At 40.2% G+C, this 11111-nt stretch overlaps 1 long non-coding RNA gene across 1 annotated transcript; it reads right to left on the reverse strand.

The window, feature by feature from the left end:
* Positions 1-2310: 2310 nt before the first annotated feature.
* On the reverse strand, positions 2311-10628 carry LOC144586581 (uncharacterized). Its single transcript, XR_013541479.1, has 2 exons — positions 10548-10628; positions 2311-10170 (listed from the first exon to the last, which is right to left on the reverse strand). It is a non-coding gene; the product is annotated as an uncharacterized LOC144586581 (long non-coding RNA).
* Between the last annotated feature and the right edge of the window lie 483 nt (positions 10629-11111).

Raw genomic sequence — 11111 nt, forward strand, 5'->3', positions numbered from 1 at the left:
GTTATTACAAACAGGAAACAGAGTTTAGGCCAAGTGTTATGGAGCTTGACAAGAATTCTCAACTAGAGACGAGTGATTGACCCTGAGTTCAGCTTTTCATACACATAAGCTTGGCTAATGACTATGTACCCTGAGTGACTTCAATCAGATTTTTCATCATATAAGCCAGCCTTTCCTTGTAGACAACAGAAGAGAAACATGGCATAGGTTTGTGGAGTTTTATAGATGACATGACCTACTCATATTTCAATGCTGTAAATAAAATGGTCAGTATGGTTGCTATGCAGTTGAAGTCTCAGGGAATTGTTAAGCATTTCTGAGCCGACAGCTGCAGAAACAAATCTCAGGGTCTGTGGCATTCAAGTAGGAAGACTATTTTTGTATGTATGGTGAGGAGGCGTAAAAGGGAATGGCAGCAGCTATTGCAGCTGATGGCATCTTGCCTCTCACAACCACCTCTGGATTTGCCATGTTACTTTTTTCACTAGCTTTTATCTGGATTCCCTTTATGCCCATTTCACAATCAGCTGGCTGAGAAACAGTTACACACACACACACACACACACACCTGCATATGTGTGTATGTGTGTGTGTGTGTGTGTCTAGATCTGTATCATCTATATCTATATCTGCATTTGCAATTGTTTTCTTTATATGAAGAGAAGAATGGCATTCAAGAATGACAAATTCTTATTAGATATAAAGTGAATTTAATATTCTCCATTAGCAGTGATAGGGGACTTTGTATGATATGTAAGAGCTTCGTAGTGCAGTGGTTAAACTGCAGTACTGTAGGGAAACTTCTGCTCACAACCTGAGTTTTATCCTGATGGCTTCAGATAGCCGATTCCAGGTTGACTCAACCATCCACCCTTCCAGGGTTGGTAAATTGAGTACCCAGCTCGTTGTGGCATGGGCACAATGTGTAGCCTGCAAAATTAAATTGTAAACTTCCCAGAGAGTGCTTTAAATAATATGGGGCAGTATATAAGCAGCACACTTTGCTTTTTTTTGTTTTGCTATATGTTATTATGAGGTAAAAATAATTCCACAAAGTCCTGTGGAGATCAGAAGGACTTGCTTTTGAGAAAAAATATATATTCATAATGGTAGCAATTTCAAAACTCAAAAATACATTGGGTTAAGATTTGGATTTGGAGTTTGGAGTCAGGACTGGAACACAGAACATAAGTTCAGTACTCTGAGTATGGATGGAAAATAAGGTTACATTTCAAGCACTTACCCCTCAGTCAAAGCCAATACAAGTGAAAACTATGCCATATTTACACTAGAAGAGCTGGTAGACTTTGTTCTTGCAATTAAGAACTGAAAGGCACTTAAACCCATTTCCAGTCCCTCAAGTTGTACACATTCCTATTTTTAGATTTCCTTTGAACATGCCTCATGCTCATGCTCATTTGTTTTAATAGATCAAAAACATTCTGAACATAGAGTAATGTTTAGACAAGTACCTCTGGTGGTCGAGATGCAACAGCTTGGGCTTTAATATTTAACCTAATTATTTTTCTATTTATTTGTTTCTTTTTTTCCTGTGTAGGTCCCAACAGTTCCAAGGATTTGGAGTATAATGCCCATTTCTTTCTGTTAGTGATTTCAGTGGTGTTTGTGTCAAAGTATATTAAGAATTAGGGACGTGGTGGCACTGCGGGTTAAACTGCAGAAGCCTCTGCGCTGCAAGGTCAAAAGACCAGCAGTCGTAAGATTGAATCCACGCGACGGAGTCAGCTCCCATCGCTTGTCCCAGCTCCTGCCAACCTAGCAGTTCGAAAGCATGCAAATGCAAGTAGATAAATAGGTACCAGCACGGTGGGAAGGTAACAGTATTCTGTATCTAGTTGCACTGGCCACGTGACCACGGAAACTGTCTACAGACAAACACTGGCTCTACGGCTTGGAAAAAGGGATGAGCACTGCACCCTAGAGTCAGACACGACTGAACTAAATGTCAAGGGAACTTTTACCTTATAATTAAGGATTGCAACCTTAAGAGGGCAAGAAGGAAAAAAAATTCCAAAGAAAATACGTAAAGTGCCCACAGTTAATTCCTGTTTCTGTTACTGGATAAAATATGTTGGTACTCAAATCTTTTTGTTCATGTCCAGTTTCAAATATATGACACATTACATTAAATGTAGTTAGTACTCAAATGAATTCATTCCTCCTGTTTTCATTTACTCCCTGATAGCACCCAGACTGTGGGGTTGTCACTCAGTTTAAGTTTTTATTGGTTGTATCTGCATATTTTCACATACACCTAAAACAGTATCTAGAAGAATGTGAAAAGGAATGTTTTGTTTTGCTTTGTTTTTAGATTGTGAAGAAACATGCTAACATAGGAAAGTCTCAGAAAAGATATGTAGTGATCTGTATGGCAGGAAGACTTCTAACTTGTAGCTTGAAGCACACAGCAGCAACAATTAGCGTATGAGATATATGTGAGCAGTTTATCGTATACAAAAGATAGCTGTATTCATTTTTGCATGCCTTTAATTCCCTCTCACTTCTGTATTCTGGTACAAACCTCTAATTTTTATGTTGTCATGCTTGGCTTTGTGTCGTTCAATTTTTCTTCCTCCAAAAGATTGCCAGTCTCTTCACCTGGCAGATCTACCATTTTAACTGTTGGCTATACTCAGGTCAATCAGACTGAGATTCTGTTGAATGCCAGCAGAACGTAAAGCCCATGTGACACAGTGAGAGATCACAATTGCTTGCTATTATGTGAGCTGTGATTGCTATTGAGCTGACACTCATCTCAATGTCTTTTGCCTGTTTGACACAACAAGGTCCAGGTCCCACTGCCCATGTTCTAAACTCTGGAGAAGCAGCAATAGTGTACATACTGTTTATGCTGAAGGTTTCATATTCAGTGACTGGTGCCTACAGGAAAAGAAAATCAGGTAACAATCAATTCTCCAAAGGCCTTTGACAAACATTACTCAGTATCAGTTTTCATTAGAAGCATACAGATTTCTATTTTTGTATTACAACTCCCAGAGTAGCTATGTTGTTCAGGGAATTCTAAGGGATCGACTCTAGAAACACAAATCTGAACAACTTTCAGTTTCGTAATGCAGAGCTTCCTGGATGAAGGCTGAACTTGCTTAATTCTCTAAGACCATCCAGCCAAATAAGCCACCATAGAACTGAGCTTTATAAGGTGATACAAAGATCGGTTCAACACAAGAGTCATGACAAGGTCGGCCTGTGAGTTGCAAAATAGAAATACATGATAGCTGAGACAAGATAGGAAGACCAGGATGGCATGTTTTGGAGGACCTAAATTTCATATATTAATTTGAAGGTTGGTTGCACTTTCCCAGTTACAGATGTTATGTAATTGAATATAGAGATTCCATCAAAAGTGAATGTGAGGTTCCTCTTCAAAAGACGCTTCTCTCACTGTTGATAGGACTAGTGACATTTCTGAGGAAAATCTTCACCCGTTCCCTGCTTGCTCATGTTTCATCTGTGATTCATTTATGTTATTTGAAAAGTTTATTTATTGCTTATGTTATCTAAATCAAGCACTCAAAATATACTGTGGAAGAAAGAGGCACCATTTTTAAAATGACATTAATACAAAACCCTTAATAACCATGACTTTAAAAAACATTTAAAATCTCAAAAAAAAAAAAAAAAAAAAAGACAGTTGTTCAACTTGGGTAGTAAAGGAAATGAGAAAAAGGCTTGGTGAAGAGGTGTGCCTTTAACAGGCCTTTAAAAGATGGCACAAAGGTGTTTGCATGGGGGAAACTAATCGGTCAGGCCGCCAGGTCCCAAACTCTCCAAGGCTTTGCACCTCAACCAGAGGACAGTGAACCTTGCTTGACAGCAAAATAGGTAGGACTTGCAGTTGTGCAAGGACCCATGCAAGATTTTAGTTCCAGATAACTTTTGAATACTTCATTTTATTATTCCATACTCTCTCCTTTTCTGAAGAAATTACATGTGCCTGTCACTTCATTATGTCGCTGTCCATCTCCTGTATGCTTTTGCCTTTAACTTTCTACAGTTCTATTTTCTACCGGCACTGCCAGTTTTGTGCTGCCCCACTTTGCCTCTTCCAAAGAACATCCTTTAAGTAGCACACACTGTCCCTAAATGTACAGATTCTTTCCTAGTCTGGCTTCCTGTTCCTCATTATTAACTGTTCTCTGTGACCTCCTTTATTCCATTGCAGATTTTCAGCCTAGTTACCTTATGGGGTTTGCACTCAAGATTTTCATGAGTGATTTATGTATTTCTTACGGTTTTTTAAAAAATCATTGAATTAATTTTTTTCCCAGCTGTTCATATTTCTTTTCCTGTGCAAAATGTCCCCTTTCCTGCTTTATGCTGGCCTTGCTTTTCTGCGGATCTAAGTCACTAGTTTGCCACTGAACACATATTCCAGGTAGATGAGAGATATTTCCTCTCTTCATCATTCATTGTTAATTTCAAATACACCTGACATTTTTACATTTTCACTCTTTTAAGTCATTATATTGACTGACAATCACAGGAACATATTTTGCTTCTCTAATCTCCCTGGTTAAAGTTTCATCATTCTTTATTTATCTTGATTGACTAGAAGGTTTGGAAGGTATAATAGATTCCTCCCACAGAGAGAGCCCTGGTGTACAATGCCTTTGGTAGATAATTGATTCCGGCATCAAACACCAAATTTTTATTGGCAATTACAGTGGTGACAGCCATTATGCTTCTGTCTGCAAGAACGTGGTATGCAGTTTTGCACACCGTGTCACATCGGCCCTGAATAAGTGGAAGTGACAACTTGTCAAGTCTTAAGGCAATAGTTTTATCTATAAACAACGTGGAAAATAGCATGCATCATCATCACAACTACAACCAGGTAGTGTGCCATCAATTGGTAAGCAGGGGCACATAAGAAGCCTTTAAATTTGCTGTGGTCTAGGGTCAACACTAATAGGCATAAAGGCTTGGTATGGTGAGCTACTACTGCAATTTTTTAACAACATGAAAACAGGACTAGTGGTTAAATAAAATTATCATGGTTTAGTGTTCTGTTGCAACTCCACCCCATCATCAACAGATATTGCTTTCAAAAAGTATACAGAATGTTACACCAGGGGCAGGGCAAAACAAAACAAAACGGCATGCCAACTAATTAATATTCCGGTTCTCTCTCTCTCTCTCTCTCTCTCTCTCTCTCTCTCTGTGTGTCTTTGTGACCCCATAGACAAGAGCATGCCAGGCCCTCCTATCTTCCACTGCCTGCCAGAGTTGGGTCAAATTCATGCTGGTTGCTTTGCAGACACTGTCCAGCCATCTCATCCTCTGTTGTCCATTTCTCCTCTTGCCTTCACACTTTCCCAACATCAGGGTCTTTTCCAAGGAGTCTTCTCTTCTCATGAGATGGCCAAAGTATTGGAGCCTCAGCTTCAGGATCTGTCCTTCCAGTGAGCACTCAGGGTTGAATTCCTTCAGAATGAATAGGTTTGTTCTCCTGGCAGTCCAGGGGATTCTGAAGAGCCTCCTCCACCACCACAATTCAAAGGCATCAATTCTTCGGTGGTCAGCTTTCTTTATGGTCCAGCTCTCACTTCCATACATCACTAATATATGAAACTACACATATATTAAATTTGATGTGATAGCATCTTTATTAAGTAGCTTGTAAATGTCAGGTCAGGAAGTGCAAAATTTAAAAAAGATACAGTGAAAAAAGAAAGTAGTTCAAAGTCATTTGCTTTGTACACCACTGATCATTACCATGTTTTAAAATCTCCCTAAACTCATACCAAAGAGGACCACCAGGGACAACACCTGTTTGATCAAAACCACCATGCTTTGAGAAGTCTATCTCTTCCACAAGTTGACAAGAAGTTGGTGTGTTGGTTGGAAGACTCTAAGAGCTGTTGATGAATAAAAGTATCTTCCTCAAGTGTTGTAAAATGTACATATGCATGACAAGTAGCAGATACTGGAAGGGCTCGATTCTGCTGCCCAATGGTTCCTCAAAAGGTTTTGAACCCACCCACCCACCTGCTAAACTACAATGATTGAGACCCAGTGGCTTGTGGGAAAATATTAATCCAAGGTGAAAGAGATCTATGGGACCAGCCCAAAGTTTATTCAGTCCAGAATCCAACTTCCTGCAGTGGTGAGACAGATAGTTGAGGGAAGCACACAAGCAGATCCTAGGGCCAATAGCCCTCTGCCCTTGTTGTTCTCCACCAGCAAGTTTTTAAGAAAATGGTGTCCAGTATCCTGCTTGCAAAGGAGTAACATAAAGTTGTGCTCTGGATGAAGTAGACCTTTATCTGTTGAAAGGTTTTGAAATTTAGTTACATTTCTAGACCACAGAAAACCATGGCAAGATGTGCCCAGTTTCACACCTTTCCTTGAAAAAGGAAACAGGCTGCTTCGCGGTTAAAGGAAACAAAAATAATATGTAGTGAGGAGCTACATCTCCAAAGGAAAAAAAATGAAGGGGAGGGTGGTTCTAAAGACTCTGACATGTAGTGGGAAAGAAATCTTCCATATTTTCTGGCATACATATGCTCCCCACAAACACTTGGTGTGAAATGTGAAATATGTAAGATTGTAATTGTCGCGATCTCCTCTGAAGTCCCTATCCCCCCAGGCCTTCACGGGGTTCTCACTTTTCTTTCTTCTTCGTTGCCACCAGATATTAATGTTTTGATATCAATTGAGCGTGAAGACAAGTGTGCTTTTAAAAGTTACATTTTTTATTTGATCAGGCAAGTTATTAAATGATAAATATTCATTAGATCAATCACAAGCTGCCAATCACTTATATTTGAATCTAATCAGATACCACTTCAAAACTCTCTTAACCCTCTGTTCCAGTCTACATTCTTACAGATCTCTAACTCACTTTCCAGACACTTTCAAGTTACACACAGTATTTCTCTCTCAGATCCTCTCACAGACTCCACACACCAGTCTTTATATCCAGCTCTCTCCCTCCTTGGCTCCACCTTCCATCCAGTCATAGGCTCCTTCTTCAATGTTCTGCGCTACAGTAATTTTCCAACAGTTAATGTCACATATGCCCCTGCCATAAACTAACTCTTGTCCTCTACAGCAGTGGTTCTTAACTTTTTTGAAAGAAATGCCCCCTTGAGCCAATGAGGAAGTTATCATCGCCCCCCTCCCTGCGGTGATGACTGACTGACTGACTGACTTAAATCCAATGACCCCTGAAAACAAAATTCAATTGCAAGAAAATGAAATGCCCCCAAAAAGTAACATTTAATGATTTAGTTCCAAGTGAATTTTAAGACGCAAAAAGAAATATAAAAAGGGCATAAAAACAAACCGCAATGCAGGAACTAAAAATTTCAAGATGAAAACTCTGAAACTGAATTAAGATTGGAGGAAAATATATATTCATGCACCCTGTAAAAAGGCTGCAGCCATCTTCACAGGTTTGGCTTGCTCCAGCGCCCCCCTTCTGCTCCAGCGCCCCCATGCCGCCCCTTTTCATTCTACTGTCCCCCTGAAAAATGAAATCGCCCCCTGGAGGGCATTATCGCCCACATTAAGAACCACTGCTCTACAGCACTCAGTCATCATAACCCAGCCCTGTCTTTCCCCTCTGCTATTGCAGAACTCACTGAAAGCAGAAAGAGATGGGAGAATGAAGAACTTTTCTGCCTGAAGCCTTGATACTATTACAGCACCCTGTCTACCAACGGCAAACAGCAGAGTCAATTAAACAGCCAGATCTTTAAAGGATATTTTGGAGGGGAATAAGAATACTGATAGGTCTTTGTTAGTATTATATTTAGATTGTTTTTTTTAAATGCACCAGGTGAAGCTTCAGTTTTCTTTAAAAGTTCTGTGTCCAACTGAAAGGCAAGGAAGGAACACTTTATTCCATCTCCCAGTAGTTTGCGGACTTCATAGTATACAAGAAGGTCAGCCCACAGTAGGATACAGAGTGGTCTTTGCAATGGTGCATTGCTTTTGAACTTGAGATAATCTATCATGGTGGCAGGCTGCGCACAGTTAGCGTTAAGAGAAACCTCAGTTGTCAGATTCACATCAGAGCCTACACTGATTTATCCACTGCACAAAGCTCTTTAAATGAAAATATATAGGAATCAGCTACAAGAAGTTGTGGAGATCAATGCTATTTGTCATTATACTGGAGGGGAAACCTGTGCAGAATGACCACATCATTAGATGATATTGAATTGCCTTAACAAAGGGAAACCTATCCCAAAAGACCAAGTTATTCCAGTACTTGCAATTTGGCTGTCACTTTATCAGTGACAGGAAGCTGGCTACTTTTGCAGTAAAAGGTCTCTTTTTCTCAAACAGTAAGAAATGTTTTTATTTGAATATGAACAGTTCTCAGTCTGAATTTATGAACAAATTTCAGTTTGTGGAAATGATGAAATATGGCATTCACAACTCTGACTGCCATTCCTCTACTCCTTGCTCACTTCACAGGTACACCTGGTGGGGACACAGAAGAAGGCCTTCTCTGTCACTGCTCCTGGACTCTGGAACTCACTCCTACAGGAGGACAGGCTGACACCTTCTTTGCTGTTCTTCCACAAGCAGACAAAGACCTTTCTCTTCAGGCAAACTTTTCCTTAGTGATTGGCTGTCTGAGAGGGGGTTTATAAATGGAGTGCTTCAATCTGTTTTTGTCACATTTGTTTCCCATTTTTAGTGTGGTATTTCTTTGATACATTTAAAAAGATTTTTATACATACAAGTGTTTAGCTTTTAAATATTGTCTTTTAATGATGTAAGCCACCTTGGTCCCTTTTAAAGGAGAAAGATGGGATAAAACTGCAATAAAATAAAATATTTTATTTTATTTTTTTGCCAAAAGTATTAACCTCAGTCTGCCAACTGTGGGTATCTAGAGCCAGGAACCAAAAATGTTCTGGAGCAAAGAGAATATTCTGGAAACATACACCATTGAAACACCATAATAACGTAACAACATATTAAGACTGCACATACATAGAAGATAAAGAGGAAACAACAATTTAGAATAAAATTAAAGTGCTATAAATTGATTGTGCAATGTATGAAGGTTTTCTGTTGGTTTGCCTGCATATGTGACTATAATTTTAAAATTTTACCTTCTTTTATCAATACCTTCTCTCATACATTAATGAGAGGAAGTATTCATTAAACTCCTAGTTTATTCATACATTACCCCAGAACAAGCAACACTGGCAGAAAAAAATAAAGACACCGGAGAAGCACCTGAAGATAGCATAGATATTTCACTAATTACCATCAGACAATTTCCAAAATGAAAGCATGCTTTACCTTCAGCTCCTAATTTAATTTGTCTTAATTAAATGTTTCTCTTTTTTTGAAAAAAAAAGACAATTTAGGAATTGATAAACAGCCTTTCTTCTTCTCTGTAATTATTTTTAAACTGTCAAAGGAAATGTTTCTTTAAAGAAAACAACAACACCAAAAGCATGACTTGCTTTAAAAAAAAGAGTATAGCATCAGCTGTGTTACATGTGGTTTCAAAATAAATAGTGCCATAAGAGCAGCATATGTTCTTCCCGCGTTGTACACTGCAGGGGCTGCACTACATCCCTCCATAAAGTGCCACCTCAGACACAGAGAACAATTTACCTCAAACGCTGAGAGCTTCACATTAGTAAGCTGTTACACGCATTGAATGTTTGACTGAACCCCAAGGCTTAGAGCTCACTGAAGTGGTAAACCTGTGTCTCAGGAGTCCTGTTTTGGATGGCAGTTAAGAGCTCATGTGTCTCAGTGCTTCTCTCCTCTTTTCCTCTCTCTCCAAGAGTATTCAAATCCCTCTAAAGAAACAGCACTACATATCACAAAGAAATGTTCTCACAGAGGTATCCTGTGAAATAGAAAGCAAAGCATAGAATCATAGAATAGTATCATAGAATTGTGAAGTCTGAACGGGCCTATAAGGCCATTGAGTCCAATCCCCTGCTCAATGAAGGAATACAAGTCAAAGGATATCTGCCAGGCAGTTGTTTAAATTTCTCTTGACTGCCTCTAGGGTTGGAGCACTCACCACCTCGCGAGGTAATTGGTTCCATTGTCTTACGGCTATAACAGTTAGGAAGCTTTTCCCGATACTCAATCGAAATCTGGCTCCCTGTAACATGAGCCCATTGTTGTGTGTCCTGCACTCTGGGATGAAAGCAAAAGCAAAGCAAAGTGTGCTGTTTATATACCACTCCATAGTGCTTAAAGCTTTCTCTGGGCAGTTTGCAATTTAATTATGTAGCCTACACATTGTCAGGGCTCAGCAGAAAAGGCACCAGGAACCAGTCCAGAGCAAGACCATAGGAACAAGTTAGAAACAACCCCACAGCCCAAGCAGAGACCAACCAGCTAAGGTATTCAATCCAAACAGCACCCAAGTAGAAGGATAACAGAAATTATGGTCAGATAGTCTAAGAGTCAAAGTCAGGAGGAACAGTATCAAGGCAGCAGGGTCCAGGGACACAAGGAGAGGCAAGGCAGGAACAACAGGTAAGGCAGGGCAGGGCAGGGCCCATAACTACCAAGCAAGGCAGGAACAACAAGGTTGGCAGACAAGGAAGGCCAGGCAGGAATAACACCACAGCACAACCAGAGACCTTTGTTGCTGAGGCAAAAGTCTGTGTGGAAAGCCTGTTCTCATATAGCCCAGTCCTCAGATTCCACAGGTGGCACTCCTGAGGAGCTGGGCAACAGCTGCAGGGAAAGGACCCAGTCCTGCAATCTCTAGAGCAGTTCTCCCCAGAGGGATGGGGCCAATCCTGCATGCACTAAGGTTGCATGGTTCCGGCATGGCCCAAGTCCTGACACACATTGTCCCTCTCCTCCAAGCTGGATACTCAATTTACTGACCTTCGAAGAATGGACGGTTGAGTCAACCTCGAGCTGGCTATCAAGGTTCCTGATCCTGGGACTGAACTCGGGTTGTGAGCAGATTTTTACTGCTGTACTGCTGGAGGAAAAATTGTTCAAGGTGTTATTTTGGATGTGGAGAGTGTGACATATCCCGGGAAATGGAGGAAAATCAATGTGACAAACCCAGACCTATTGGGATATGTCACACAGTTACACTAAGCTGCCACCAACCA

Source organism: Pogona vitticeps, chromosome 2, assembly GCF_051106095.1.
Source record: "Pogona vitticeps strain Pit_001003342236 chromosome 2, PviZW2.1, whole genome shotgun sequence".
In the NCBI taxonomy this organism is placed as follows: Eukaryota; Metazoa; Chordata; class Lepidosauria; order Squamata; family Agamidae; genus Pogona; species Pogona vitticeps.